General features: G+C 46.1%; 1 pseudogene; it reads right to left on the bottom strand.

Annotated features, from left to right (window-relative positions):
* Positions 1-6368: 6368 nt before the first annotated feature.
* On the bottom strand, positions 6369-12163 carry LOC128851692 (MAD2L1-binding protein-like; annotated as a pseudogene).
* Between the last annotated feature and the right edge of the window lie 4075 nt (positions 12164-16238).

Raw genomic sequence — 16238 nt, 5'->3', positions numbered from 1 at the left:
AGAAGCCCCGTCTTCAACTTTTACAGAAATCACTGGCCCACCTCTGCCATCAAGAAACAACGCAGGTAGCACCGTGGCTGCAGCTGCGAATTATTCAGTCCCTCGCTTGCCAAGGACAGCATAGGCAAGCCCTCCAATACCTACCGTGTATGAAGCCATCACTGTCAACATGTAGCAAAGTGCGGCTTTACCTCGGTGTGTTGTTGTCTAATAGGTAAGGAAATATATCCCACCGTTATGACATTCAAATATTGCAAAAAGTGGAGAACAAATAATTTAACTCACAATCCCCTAAATTTCCTTTAAACTTGGAACACAACAGTTTTGGGGCATCTCTTTGGTTACACTATTACTATACCTTTACCTATCAAAAAAATGAATTACAGGTGCATGGTGGAGGCCTGGGCTCTTTTGCAGCAACACGTCACAGAGCTAAACAGAGCAGAGCTCTTGGAACACGTGTACAAAAGCTGCCATGAGATGGGACTGGTGGAAGAATTACTGCAGCTTCCTTTCACCAACACTGAACTAGTAAGTGTGGACAGAAAAAATCTTCCTCATCTCTTTGAAAAAAGAAGAGGCAGAATCACAACGGGTTTTTGAAATGTCTTATTTCTCATAGGAGTGCTTGAAGTCCTTTTTAAGGACCAGGGCTTGTATTGCAAGCAACAAAGTTCTTCCAGTCAGCACACGAAAGAGTGCGTATTATTGGCCAGCAGTCCTGCAGAATCAATCAACGAAGGTTAACCCCAAGGCAAGTGTAAAAGTTGTCCAGTGCGCAGGTTCTGTTAGGTGTTACTAACCGGTTCAGATAGTCCTCAGTAAAGATCATGCTTTGGTTTTATACCATTCTTGGAACTATTAGAAATAAGTTTCCACACTTCCAGTTACAGCCGAGCCTCCAAGTTTAGCAATAACCTTCCCCACGCCAAAGCTGCTCTGCGAAGTTATAATTTGTTAGAGACCATTGTTGACTCTGCTCGAAGTAATTTGCTTCCATCTGAGGAATAGACAGATAGTTTTTCTATCAGCCAATCTTATCATTCAGTTACTCAGATACATAGGTTAGGCAGGATTTAGATTATTCTATCCGTGGAACGAAGAGTATGTTGTACGTCATCGCTAGGACCTTGCACGCAACTCTGTTTTCTAGCTGAGAGCAGTCAGGATGCCAGTCCACGGGTAAAATTTGTATGGTGGGTGGTTTGGGTTTTTTTAATTTCCTCAAGGTGTAGTGTGCTCTGCAATTCCATAACTTTCATTTCACCACTTTTATGACGGAAATCTGTATCTATCTTCCGAAAATAGTCAGATTAAATTTGGTGTTACGTGAACCTTTGTTATGGATCTGTGAAGCATTTGTGGTTTTCCGGAACCATAGATTTCCAGTGAATCAAACTTGTAAGGTGGTTTTGGAAGTTTTAGGTCCTGCATTTGAAAACTTTCATCCAGCCAGGTGTGTGTGGGCAGGTTTTTTTTTTGCTTGAGTTAATAATCACATCATTTTGTCTAACGCCATTTGCAGTTCTCTGTATATTCAGACATCTTAGGCATTCCTGTTTCAGGAAAAAACAAGGGAAAGCCTGCTATCTTGCAAAGCATTTGAAAGCTGCAGGTGATAACAGGTGTATCAGAATAAGGTCCTGCAGAGCGCCAGACTTGTTTTAACTTAGAGCTGTAGGTACTGTTATTGTTCCAGTCTTGCTTTGATTGTGCTAAAAGCACGAGGTGAAAGTGGGGTGAGCTGAGGGGCAGATCTGGAGAGTGAGCTTATTTGCGAACTAGAAATAGCACAGCTAGTTCTGTGCAATGAACTTCTTGTAATTAGTTTTTGCTTCATGCTTTTCATTCATCAGAACGATGGTGATCCTCAGACTAGAGAGGGAAGAGCTCCACAAAATTCTGCATTAGACCGCTGTGGCAAACTCCGCCCTCATATCCAAAGAAAGCTGTCGGTGGCGAAATTCAAGCCATATGAATTCCTTACATCTTCCTTTAAACAAGGTAATGCTTAGGGGGTGGAATGTAATGGAAAACTAGCCATCACTTGGATGACACAAGGCTGATACTTTTTATCTCCCCTCTTCCTTTACAGTCTCAACACCAAAGCTGCAACCAACCAGAGTAAAAGCAGCCAAAGTAATTCCACGTAGCAGAGCAACTGCTATATATAATATATTGTCCGCATTCGAGACACACAGATAGGAAGGAAAAAGAAAACTGGTTTATCACAGTATGATAGGTAAGCAGCCTTTCAGCAAAGGTTAGTCTTGAGCTACATGTTTAGAGAAAGAAAAATCCATTTGAACTGTGTTAGTGTTTTGAGGGAAGGGGCAGCAGGATAAAGCTCTGTTTGGCTTTTTGGCACGTACAATACGTAACATTTAAGAATCAATACATCATATAATCTTATTCATGCAAATAGATGTATTTACATTATGGTAAATATATTTACAGAAATTAAGACAGATTGAAACTAAAACTATGATTCCCATCAAGCTAGTTGCCATACAGATTCTTTTGACAGACTTGATTGTGTGACCAAATAGGAACCTTTGACTACTTCCAGCCCAGTTTCTGCCTCATTTCTACTCGTTGTTCTTAAAACCAGGCAGAACTATGAAGAGCCAAAACATGATGATTTTCCTACAGCTGATATGGTCAAATAAAGTTGAATTCTGATATGCTTGGACTTCAGGGGAATGAAAGTCTGTTGTGTTTTCCTTTGAATTCTCAGAGCTCCAGAACCACCAGCCAAGAGACGTCCTACCCGAATGTGGAGTTCTGTAATTACAGTTTCTTATCACACCAGCTACAAACTGTTCATGAGGAGGTCTGACACGGAGTAGAGTTTTAGAATTAATAAAAATGTTGTTTCTCCTACGTGTGCGTGCCTGTGTCTGTGTTTTCTGTGCTTTCCAAGTGTTCCGCAACACTGCCAGTCACGGTCATGCTGACAAACCCTGCTCTTTGTGCTCTCTCTTCTCTCCTTTTCTAGTACAGCTCAGCGCAGGCAAGCTAGCAAGGGGGAGGGTCTGCACACCTTGAAGACAACAGCACAGAGTCACCAGATCTTTATAATAACCCGGGGTTGGGGGAGTGGCCGTGGTGGCAGAAAGACCAAAGTACTCCTTAAGCCCTGAGAAACAACAACTCCTCATGTATTTTGCTTAGGGCCATTAAGGCTTTGACAGTAAGAACAGCACAAAGTAATGGCTCCTCTCCCAAACAGGCAGGAGGACTAAGGAGTGGCTTCATCTGCTAAGGCACTTGTTATCCAAGTCCTGCCTGCTTGGGGAATGGGCTGAAGCAAGAAGGCTGTGATTGTGAAGCAGGTGCTCTAGTGGTTAAGTAGTAACTTAGAGGAAGGAGATTAAACAACGTTCTAGAACTAGTACCCAAAAAGTCATTCATTTAACATGATTGTGAATTAAAACTCCATACTCTTCATGAGTGTGCTCACTATAGGCAAAGGGTATTTTTAAGACAATTTGTCTTCTGTTTCTGCTGCCAGTAAGAGCACAGTCAAAATATTTCATGATTAGGCTTTTACAGCCAAATGAGTTTATTGGAGTCAGACCCAGGAAAGGTGTTCATTCGTTCACTTATGTTTTGACTAAGTGGCTTTACATCAGCTTGTGGTGCCTTCCTTGCACAGCCCTGTGGGTGAGGTAACACAGAAATCTACAGGGTTAGGAGAGCTGTATTTTCAGAGAGAAACATATGCACGCAGCAGCTTTAGGGGAGATCAAGCTGCTCTGCGTAGGCAATTACCTACTTTTTAGGCAGACAAGCTGGGTCTTGCAGAAGAGATACAGCTGCTTGAACCATTGCAATTGGTGTAGCAACACTGCCAGGCTAGGAACGATCTCTCCGTCAGTGAAACAGCCATCAGCCTTCCCCATCTAAGAACCCTAAGAGCTGCTTTTTTACCTGTTAATTATCCCAAGGAGATGGCAAAGTCCTTAAGATCTAATCTGGACAAACACTGCTTCAAATGCAGTCCTACGACCCCACAACTATCATAAGCGATCACCTCATGGGGACAGAGAGCAGCAAGAGCTTTCCCCTCCTGGGCTAAGATTCAGACGTTTGCTGTGAGACTGTTGCATTCAGCTACATCTCTAGTCATCTAAAGAAACTGTGTTTCGCTAACTGCTTTGCCAACACCTTCTCGCTGTGTCCAAACTTTATGTTCAGGTCTTCCTCCCCTCAAAGGAGTGTATGTTATAGCTAGAAAACGATACAGGCCAGATCTGTTTAAGTTCCCTCACAGGGGACTGAGAGTACGAACACCAGGCTGCAACCAAAACTGGCACAATGTAAAGGGGCTGTCACATGTTGCAAGGGCTCCTCCAGGCTGAAAGGAATAGCAGTGGAGCCATAATCCTAGTTTACAGTAAGGAATGGGAAGCAAAAGCACTTAGCTGCCAGTAAGATATATACCTGGTCCTTGGACTTCGGTGCAGATCTTTACATTAGTTTTCCCATTCTAAGGATCCTTGCCCCTCTCTCTAACTCGTGCCAAAAAAAGACATTGGAATGAGATTCCACCATCTGTAGTGGACAAGTGTGGTCACCAAAACGGTGACTCTCTACATATCCAGGCAAGCACAAGGATTCTATTATACCCGAACACTGTTCCATTTTACCGAACACCATGATTCATCTCAAACATGGGACGTATTATCCTGTGCTATTGCTTCAAAGAGTACAATGAAGCAATGGAGGTGTATGCGTGCGCAGGAGAGGAAACCCCTTTCCACCTCCACCCAGGCTGCTTGTAATGCATATTTGGGGGATGCTGACACTCAAGTGTTTAAAGAAACTTCTGAGCTGAAGCTGCTGGTTCTGAGGAACAAAGGGGCCAGTTCCTGTCTTCCTCTCCTCCCCAACTGAGCGCATGTACTGCAGTGGACTGTTGACATATTCTGTTACACTTGAACTATGAATGCAGCAATGACGTCTGCTGGCAGTGAACGAGTCATAGAACCGTTAGCTTGGAAAAGACCTTTGAGACCATCGATTCCAACGTACCTGTCCCACGACCAAATCATATCCCTAAGCCCTTCATTTCCCCTGTCTTTAAATACCTCCAGGAATGGGAACTTAACCACATACATGGGCAGCCCGTTCCAGTGCTTGGGAACCTTTTCTGAGAAGAAACTTTTTCCTAGGGTCCAATCTAAAGCTGCCTCTGACACAGCCAGAGGCCATTCCCTTCTCGTCCTATCACCTAACACTTGGGAGAAGAGACCAACACCACCACCGTCTCTACAACCTCCTTTCAGGCGGTTGTAGAGAGCCCCGATAAGGTCACTCCTCAGCCTCCTCTTCTCCAGACTAAACAACCCCAGTCCTCTCAGCCAGGTCCTTGTAATGGACTTGTTCTCCAAGCCCCTCACCAGCTTCATTGCTCTTCTGTGACACACTCGTGCCATCTCAGCTATCTCTTTCACAGAGTGAGGGGCCCAAAAATGAACACAGTATTCAAGGTGCAGCCTCACCAGTGCTGAACCCACCACGTTTCTCTGATGGCAATTATACCGTAGCCCTCCTGCCTTACAATAACTTCTTGTTCCCCTTGGTTTATGCAATGCTGCATGTGTTGCTGTAGATGCACTTCGGCTGGACTGTTCATCCTGCTACGCTCCTAAGGGGAACAGGCCTAATTCCTAAGCGACTACTCACTGAACTATCCAACCCCTCTGAAGGTGCACTTAAGTGCTATTCCTCACTTCCTGACAGGTGGAGACCAAAGGGTCCTTGCCAGCACACCACCCCTCAGAAAGAGGAGTGACATTCCCAGGCTTTTTTCAGTCAGCCCGGTACGGCCCCCTCCCCCTTCACATCTAGTTTAAAGCTCTAGGAATGAGCCCTGCTTTCTTCTTGGGGAGTATCCTTTCGCCCCTTGGGGACAGGTGGACCCCATCCTTGGATAACAAGCCTGGTGATTTGCCACATGAAGGGCATTTTGCTGCCTCCGAGGAACCAGAGCTTCTGGCACATCATGCACTTTGTCACAAAGGTGGAACAGCTGTGAACCTGCAGTTTAAGTACACACACGGAACGGAAGCGAGTCCCTCTGCCACCAGCAGAACCTTGATATTGAGGGATTAAATAAAAACAATGTCATCACACACACAAGCCAATATTTTATTTGGATAACTTATAGCACTTGTTAACCTCAAAACCGCTTCATCACAACAACAAAAAGCATCTTGTCTTCTTCCATGCCAGCACCACATCATTGCTGCATTCATTGTTCAACTGGAACAGAATATTGCGACGGGCGAGGGAAGCAAGCGGACAACTCAATATGAGTGATAAAGCAAGCTTCAACTTTATTCAAAATCAGCCCGGATTATATACCCTAACATTCAAAAGATGCTTTGTGCTTTGTGCTTTACGCTTTATGCCTTAATGCTTTGTTACAACTTATACATGATTAGTTACTTAAAACTATTTGCTCTTTATTGATTCATTGTCTTTTGTTAATTCATTATTGATTCATTGTCCTTTGTTAATTCATTATTACTATATTGTTACTTCGAGTTTCATGTATCTTCTTGCAGGTATGTTACAGTTACAGCACTGAATACATTATTAGTTACTTAAAACTATTTGCTCTTTATTGATTCATTGTCTATTGTTAATTCATTATTGATTCATTGTCCTTTGTTAATTCATTATTACTATACTGCTACTTCGAGTTTCATGTATCTTCTTGCAGGTATGTTACAGTTACAGCTGAGCTCAGTGCTCCATCCTGTTTCCTTGGGAAAGATTCACTTGTCCTTCAAAAGTTTCTTCTTAGAAATTCCTTCTTGTATGCCTTCTTGTTCTTTCAGTCCATATCTACACTCAGAGTTTAACAAGGTTTCCACTTTACACAATACGTGTCTCACAAAGCCTTTCTATTGAATCATGTCCTTGTTCACTTAACCATTCCTCAATCCATTTTTCAACATTCTCATGTCCTTTTTCACTTAACCATTTCCCAACAGAATATGTCAACAGTTCACCACGGTAAGATCGTATTCGGTTGGGGAAGTGAGGAGAAAAGAACTCTGCCCTTGTTCCTCAGAGCTAAGGCTTCTGCTCAAGCCTTCTTTAAATGCTTGAGCGTTAGCATCCGGAAATACGCATTACAAACAGCTTGGGTGGAATTGGGAAGGGTTTTCATCTCCTGCACACACGCTACATTCAGGTCACATTTCATTTATGAGACCTGCAAGTACACAGTCAAGTGGGCAGCTGCACACACAGCAGCCTTCTGCATTCTAGCAGTTTCTCCTCCAGAGCCAGCTTTAGCAGTTACTACACGTCGTGAACAGCTGCTAACGCATAAGAAGGCAGAGACAGCACTCCCAGTGTTCTCCAAGCTCAAAAATATCAACTACCTTTCCTCCTAGTTCTATAGTCCCGTTTCGTTCCAAAAGGCCAGAGTTAAATTAGGCACCAAGCACAGAGGGTTACTTCAACCTTTACTCTCCTTTCAAAGGACTTTCACCACCCCACCCTGCAGTTCTTGCTAGCAAGAAACTCCAAGCAACCTCGCTACCAGTAGGCTCCAGGTTCTCTTTAAACGGGACAGTTATAGGAGCCATTAAGCTCCTTAGGCTACAGGCGTACCCAGCTGACTGAAGAGGCCTCCAGCAACTGTCTAGTCCTGACACACCGTGCTCTACTCCCTCCTCCTCCACTTTGTGTCAGACACCAGGCCAGAAGGAAAGGCTCGTGTTCTGCTTCCAGGGAATACATTCGGACTCGGAAGGGGAATCTGACAGGTAAAGCCAATGCTGAATTTGATCACACTCCCCTCTTCCTCACCTGTCAGAAACATTTAGAGTCTAAGACTTCTAAGAGGTGAAAGTAAACAAGAAATCGACTTTGTTGTTGTTGTTGTTTTAAGTAAACATAAACTGGGATATTGAGGCAGGTGTCCCAGCTTCCTCTGAAGAAGGTTAGAGCAGGAACTGCTTACTTTCAATTGTAACGGTGTATCTAACTGATTGTCAGGGCTCTTGGACTAAAGGTTAGGAAAAAAAACAGGAAGATGCAATTCCCTGCCTCCACAGGGCTGCTCCACCTCTTCTCATCACCAGTACAACGCGGTGCTAGGTATGAGACCTCCCAGTCCCACTCTTTGGATTAGTAAGTAACTGAAAGGATTTACAGGGCAAACTCTTGAGTACTCAGGCCTGATCAGCCTGCAGGGAAAGTTCTCCTTTTACAGAAGCAGGAGAGACAAAGAACAGTGATGGCCTTCATGGCAAAGGCCAAGTGTATTCACACACGCTATCTAGAGCCCCAAACAATCAGCTAACATAGTACTTGTTACCAGAGAAACAGCCAGGAGAGAGAAGACTGTCTCCAGTATTTGCCAATTCAGTAAGCACACAACAGGAAACTTTTACTCCCCCCACAGCAATTCATCTCCTGTGCCACAACTCAGGTCCCTATAGAATCACTCGGGGGTTGGGGGGGGGCGGTGGTGAAGGTGTGGCTGTACCTTAACGGGTATTTGCTTTCAACAACAGTTCCAGAGGTGAAGGCAGAGGAACAGGGTCGAGCTGTAGGAAGACAGCAGATGCCCTGAAGAAGAGACCCAAACAGACAAGAATATGCGGTTACATTTGATAAAGTCAGTGTCCCTTAAAGCATCCCCAAAGCTCATTCAATATTCCACTAGAGTTCCACAGAGCACAGGTCATTCTCGAAAGCCTTTGAGGGTCACCGGTGCTTGAAACCAGACATAGTCCTCCCAAGTAGAAGCCAGAGGCTGATGAGGTGAAGCGCTTATGTCGATGCCTCCATCACAGGACAAGTTCACGGTCAGTTTCCTCCCTCATGTCAGCACTTTATAGTTGAGCTTGGGCTGGAACCAGTCATCACCACAACTGCGGTGCCCCTGGAGCATGACAACAGTGCCCACGACAGGCAGGTCACAGGCAGGTCGTCAAGTTCACTGAAGACATCCGCAACAAAGAGGGAGCGAAAAAGCTTGCGAACACAGGAGGCAGGTTCCAGGCTCTCCTCAGCGCTGCCCTCACAGATACTCTCCAAGTTGAGCTCATAGAACTCCTCGGGGATCATAACAGTGCCACTCCAAAGCCACTTAACACTGTTCTCTTCTTCGAGCCGTCTGAGTAACAAACCAAACAGTGACAGGCTTTGAGCAGGAAAGGGGACAACGGGAGATAGCCAGGAACCGGCTGAGGCCTCCCGGCCCTTCACCCGGAGCTCCGCTCCCAAACGCCGCCGCGGGGGCACCGAAGAACGCGGCCCCAGCGAGCGCTCGGCTCGAGGAGCAGCTGCCGCGCTCAGACATGCGCGGCCGGGGCAGAACGGCCCCCGGGGCCTCTGAAGGATGAGGGCCAAAAATTCTTTTTAGGAGTGGGACTCGCTTGGAGACATTCCAGAGTCAAAAAACACGTGGAGCTTTCTATAAAATTGTTGGCACCATTCTTCTTATTAAACTGACATGAATTGACTCAAATAAGATGAGGTCTGGATATTTATACCAAGTATATGGAAGTTTGTTCGTATTCCTGAGTTTAAAAAAATAGCAATAACGTCTCTAGATTTGTATGCTGGGTTAGGTTATTGATATCTATTTATTTAGAGTTTCATAACATTACTTCTCTTACCTATTTTACTATCTTATCTATAGTTCTGCTACCAGGCAAAATGGTTCTCTTAGCTAATAAATTGCTATAACTTTCAAGCAGACCACTTGGAAAACAATTTCTATTATTTACTTTATGACCTTAGGTGTGGCAAAAAGTAAATCTTCCTGTCTTACCCGAGGATAATACTATCTAAGTATATACACCACAACTTATTGTTCAGTTTGCACCCTGCACATTGAAGAGCAATATATTCGTTTCAGGAACACAGTCTAATTTTAGATCAGTGTTGAAGGTGCGATGAAAATGTGAATGCTGTGTGTCGGTAAGACTTTTCAAGAGCAAGCCCAGTATAGTTCTTGAACTACAATAATTGTGAGGTGAAAGAAATCATAGAATACACTTCACTGGCCTAAGAGGAACCTGTTATACTCCTGAAATCATTCACTCCTCAGTTGTTATCATAGGCACAGCCTCAAACTACTTCAGATAAATGCTTCAACATTACAGCTCTTGAAGCAAACAGAAATAGTCCTTTGGCCCACTAGGTGTTGGACTGCTTGGTGGTAGATGTTGTCAGGACTTTAAATAAGCAGTCTAAGGAGACACGTGGAACATCTGGCGACAGCAGCTACTTTTAATCACCCAGGCCACAGGTCACATTGTACCACAGCACACAAAATCAGTGTCACATTTAGCAAAACACATTTACTTGACCATAAAGTGTCTTGGGGTCAGACAGCAGATGTAGACAGGAACTCAGCAGGATTTTCAGAAGCCCCTAGGTGCTTTTTTTCCCATTGGTTTCCCACTAGGACCCTCTTTTTAGTAATACTTTAAAAATAACTGAAAAATATGGCATTAGGTGTCTCAAGACATGCCTCCTTGCTTCAGGCTGCAGAAAGCCTGCAGCTGCCAGCTGATTTTCAACTACAGTTACTTTTGGGGCAGCTGCTCTATGTCTGTAGCAAAATCCTCCAGGGCTCCTAGTCTGGGAACACAGGAGAGCTGGGTGACTTATGAGGGACAACTGCTAGGTGAATCAGGTATATTTTAGTTAAGAGAATTGCACAGAAAGTCTTGCAAGTCTTTTTAATCTCCTGGGGTGTGACTACTCTGTGGATTTTTCAGCAGGGATAGTACTCCATATATACAAGGAAAAGAATAGTTTCTTCACCAGTTGGGCTGGGCCTGGTGCTTCAAAATCATCTTTGCAAGCAAGGGTAACGTACCCTCTCCTCGTTGGTGCCCTCTAGCCCCAGCCCCAGCCTGGCCGTGCTGGAAGGCATCAGCCGCTTCTCTAGGTGTGCTTTCCTCAACAACTTCTTTATTCCCGTTTTTAAACGTAGCACATTTTGAAGACAACCGAGGAGCGGCTGCCGCGCTCAGACACGCGCGGCCGGGACAGAACGGCCCCCGGGGCTCCCTCCCGGCCCCTCACCCGGCGGCAGAAGCAGCCGAGCCGCTCGCAGGGCAGCGGGAGCTGCTGCCGCTGCTACAGGACGTGCTTGAGGAGGTCGCGGGCGAAGCGGCAGCCGCTCTCCCGGGGATGACACCCGCGTCGAAGGACACGCCATCCCCGGCTCGCTCCGCCGGCGCTTGGCCCCGCCGCGGCCATCCAGGACCGGGGAGAAGCCGCCGAGAGCGGGATGCGGAGCCGCCGTCTCCTCCTGCTCGGCGGGCGGCGGGACTCGAATGGGCGCCGCCGCGGGGCATCACGGGAGCGACGGGACGGCTTCCGGGGAGATTTCCGGCGCCGCGGCCGCCATGCCCGGTGCGGGCAGCGGCGCTTCTGCCCGGCCTTGCAGGAGCGAGGGGCCGCCCCCTGCTCCGGCCCCGGGCCGGGCCGCCGGCTCCGCTCCCCGGCAGAGGCATCGCCCGCGCTCTCCTCGCCCCGCGCCGAGCGGGACTCGCCGCGTTCGCAAACAGCGCGGGCGCCGCCTCCCGCGGAGGGAGCCGGGCAGCGGGGCCGGAGCGCGGTGCACACGGCCAGCAGGCGGCGCCCCTGGGCTCGGACTGCAGCTCCCATGGGCTTTCGCGGGAGGGCGGGGGTTGAGAGAGCGGGCGGGGGCGCCGCGGGGAACGCCGGGAACTGTGGTTCTGCGCCTTCGGGGTGCGCACGTAGGCGTAGGCGGGGGCGACTCCATTTCCCGTGACCCCGCGCGGCGGCCGCTGCCTCAGAGCATCTCCCTGATTCATTGGGAGGGAAACCTCCATGGATCGCGTTGCGCGAAGCCGCATCCCGCCTTGTTTCCACTGCATCCCGCTTGTTTCCACTGCACAAATCTCATCTTGACGGACAACTTGCTTCTCGTGTTTATCTCTCGCTCCCACCACTCACCTGCAGGATCGCTCCTGTAGCATCAACAGAAAAAGCGCCTGTGGAAATGGGACCATCTTGTATTTTTTTCAGCTGGTTTAGCAGCTGGATAAAAGCAGGAGGATCCAAACTTACAACCAAACTTACCAGCTCTCCCACGTTCACTCACTAATGTTGGCGCAGTGTTACATGCTGCTGGAGGAAGCACGCCAAGGCCAAGCAGCAGTCCTGCAAATACTGAGGGCCCTCCAGTGGGAACAAGGAGCTCACCCTCCTATGCATGATACCATTTTTTTTCTTTTCTTTTTTTTTTTGGTTTTTTTTTGGTTTTTTTTTTTTTTTTTTGTTTGGGCTTTTATTCTGTTTTGGACTCTCTGGTTTTCTCACTGATAATTGCACATAATCCTAGTCCAATCCTCATAAATGCTATTAATACCAAAACCTGAGACAGAGAGAGGAAAGCTGGTAACTTCTGGTTATGAAATGAGCTAATGAACAGGGGTAAGAGTGGAGCATAAAATCTTTAAACAGAGTTCTTATACAGTCTGAGATGCTGCCACAACTTGGAAATGATTGTTCAGACCTTTAGAGCCATTGCAAGCCCCTTGCTGGGATTTCTGGCCTTGCTGTACTGCTCTGCCCTTCATCTTACAGCGTGAAGGCTTTGCTGCCTAATTTTCCTTTTGCATGCAGGAAATCACGTTCACTGTCAGATATGACTAGGCAGTAAATGGTGCTCACTAACAGGGGGATCCTTATGAATATGGTCTCCAGATTCTACCAGGGACCAGCTGTCTCCTTTTGATTTGGTCAGTGGCCGCTAGTTGTGAGCTGCTGGCTGCTGCTGTTGCAGGGCAGAGCAAGTTCTGTGAGCTTCAGATCTCCTGCCCTGTGCTCCTCCAGGCTTTTGCAATCCTGCTCATCCCATGGTATCCCTCTGTCTTTGAACTGCACCCTCTTCCTTTGCTTTTAAGGAAGTTCCTTGAGGCTAATGAGGCTTCCCTTTGCTTAACTGGATCTTGGCTCCCACAGGCCACAGATAGTGAATGCTGTATTTCCCTTTATGACTTCCGACAGGGGACAGTCCCCATGGTCCAACAGGTCCAAGCCGGGGCAGTCTATGCACACACAACTCTTCTTGATTGGTATTGTCTCAAAAAAGTCCTGTCCAGCAATGGGATCGCATGGGAAAAACCATGGCTGTGTCCCGATGGTTAAGGAATAGCCCCAAGCATATCACCCTACCTGCAACAGATGAGCAAAGTTCTCCGCTTCCCAGTGAGGTCTCAGGATATTCAGCTGATTGGCAGGAAATTCATTTTGCACTGAAGTCTACTCCAGCCCTAAACTGCAGGTTCTGTGCTCAGCCTCAGCGATCACGTTCTTGGAAAAAAAACACTGAGCTCCTAAGCACTTCCAAGCTCTTAATTCTTGGATCTTATTAACAAGACCCAGCTCGAACATCTGAGACCAGATTGCAGGAACACCTTGCTCCAGCCTCCACCAGCAGCCAGCCCACGAGGCCTCTGTGCTGCTCCGTGGTATCTTATATAAAACTCAGATTGCAGGAGTGATGAACAGCTTGGCAGGGCCTGCGAAAACCTCTCCCATGCCCTCCTCCCTCTTCACAAATGCTCCTTTCTTGCCTAGAAAGCCTGTCATCATTTCTAGAGGTACCTTCCTTCAATACCTCTTCTTTGGTCCTCTATTCTGCATTGTATGTACAATAAAAGTTAGTGTTTTCCCAGCTGGAAATGGCACCTTCTCTGCCTCCCTTATTCTCAGGAAAGGTCACAAATGTGACTGCTACCTTCGGCAAGGACTGACCCCTTCTGTTGTTAATTGGGGAGCTAAGAGATTCCCCCAGGCACTTCCCAGCTCAACCGAGCCCATGAAATGAATGGCAGGCAACATCTCTGGGGGTGGGAGCAAAGTTACACAACAACTGCTTGGGAATAGGCAGTTTGTAACTTGTGTTGTCTTTAGAGACTCAGCAGCATTAATAACAAAAGCAACTTTCAAGTCCAAAATGGTGTCTTTAGGTCACTGGTACCCCGGGGATAACCTGAGCTCTCGTGCTCAGAGCCTAAACATGATGGTCCTCGCATGTGCACCCAGTCATGCACTGAAAGCTGAGCGTATAGGTCCCTTTCTGTGCTCTGGGATGCAGATCCTGCTATGCCATGCACTGGGAGTGTTCATCCTGGAGCATAATGGGAGACAGAGTCCTCTAGGGCTTGCACACATTGCTGGCGTTTTGGGAAGTGAGTGTGGTGGAGGCTTGCAGCCTTGCTTCAGCTAATCCAAGTGCCTAACAACCTGGGCACGAGGAATGTCTTATACAGAAGGAAAGTCCATACAATCAGTACAGATGCAACATTAAACCCTGGCCAGATATGCCATCTTTATTATCTTAAAATCTTAGGAGTGTGTTGTGTATCTCCTCCAACTGTTGCTCCAAGCTATGCAAAAATTATCATCTTGCAAAAAAAAAAAAAATACAAGAATCATTAAAAAAAGAATGCAACTGCCAAAGGCACTTGAGGGAGGGGCTAGTCTTAAGGTCTGCAGGACAATATAGATATAAATATCTTTCGGAAAAGAATATCCTGGGTGATTTCTCATTACTGTAGTGACAGAAGCATTTCTGGTGGCAGAAACAAAGGCCTTATCTTCAATGAAGGGTTGAAGATACATCAGTACGTGTGTGGGGTCTATACTGCAAGGAAAAAGAGAAACATTCAAATTAAATTCACTTGAGTTTATAAGCACAGTTAGACATCATCTTCAATTACATGACAACTTACTATTTTTTCCTACTTCATCCTACTTTCTCTAGACATATGGGATAAATAAGAAACAAACAAACAAGTGTATTTAGTTTAACAAAGACATATCTAAAAAAGGAATGATCATGTTTGGCTGAGGCAAAAAGAGATGTCATAGAGAATGGTCTCCACCCTTCTCAATAACAATGGCCTCTGCTGAGGATCCTGTAATGCTGACCAGTGTCATGGGCCAGATCTCACATTCCTTTTCCCTGTCTTCACCCTGGCAAACTCTCAGACTTGCTTTTGGTGGGCAGCACTGCTCGGCAGCTGTGAGGGGAAGGTGTGTTGCAGGAGAGGGGCAGGTTGTCTCTGTCCCATTGCTCTGCCATAGCTTTGCATAGCCAACTTCCCAAAGCCAGGCTAACACCTTATAAAATAAAAGGCCTTCAGAGGGGAAAAAGAGAAGCCCAAATCTAAGCACGGGGTTTTGCAGAGACATTAGCCAACTGCAGAGCTCCCACGATTGGAGGCAGCTGGGGGATGCTGCCGCTTGTGAGCCCCCCTTCAGGCCTGAAGAAATGTGCAAGAGGAGACGTGTTTTTCTGAGAAGCTGGTTTCATGATTTGCTTAATTCACTGGAAATTTGGAAAGTTTTCTGCTATGATCCTGTGCATTATTTCCTCCCTCTCTGACAACTGTGCTAGCTATTTGGAAATATCTCTGTGGCCTCTGTTCTGAATAATTATCTATTCTCTCCATTTTTTTTCCCCTGTTGGCCATTATTAGCTGTTATGCTTGCATTGTATAACAAGAACAACAACGGTAACATGGAAGAAAACTCTTCAGGTCCAGAGGCATTGAGAAAATGAAGGCCGAATCAGCTGAACTTCTAACATGAGGACATGATTTTCGTTTTTCATTAAGAACAGCTAGTCTGGAAAACCAGGAGTGTCTGGGTATAATGTAATAATGGCACTACAGGCATCCCTTCTAGAGAAAATAGCACTATGGACCTTGAGACTTATAAGAGGACCCACAAATACAGCTGGGGAAATTAATTAAGTATTGTGTTTTAAGATACTGGTCTGAATACAGTAAAACAAGACTCTCAACAAATCTGTAAGTATAATTCTTTTCTCCAGCTTTTCAGCATTCTTGGAAAGACTTACCTAAGCAAATCCCAGCATATGGAACTGACTGGCCCTTCCCAAAGGCACAAGGATAAAAGCCCTTTGCAAGTGGCCTATTAAGAAAACTTGGCAACAACTGCTTGTAGGATAAATCCTTACCAAAGATTAATAAGCAGTTCCACAAGCAGAGGCAACTAATGAAGCCTCATTTCCTACATGTATTTGCAAAACACAGCTATTATTTGCTGCAAATACCGAAGAATTTATATTTTGCAAGTAGAAGCAAAACCAATTCTCACTGAATTGTTCCAAGACTTTGTTTTCTTAAGGTATGTTTATAAAATTCCCCCTGCCCTTTCTGAAGCAATTAGTTTTCCTGACATAT

This window comes from Cuculus canorus, chromosome 3, assembly GCF_017976375.1.
Source record: "Cuculus canorus isolate bCucCan1 chromosome 3, bCucCan1.pri, whole genome shotgun sequence".
Taxonomy (NCBI): Eukaryota; Metazoa; Chordata; class Aves; order Cuculiformes; family Cuculidae; genus Cuculus; species Cuculus canorus.
The sequence above is the reverse complement of the archived record's forward strand: the minus strand, read 5'-3'. Positions and strand labels throughout refer to the sequence as shown.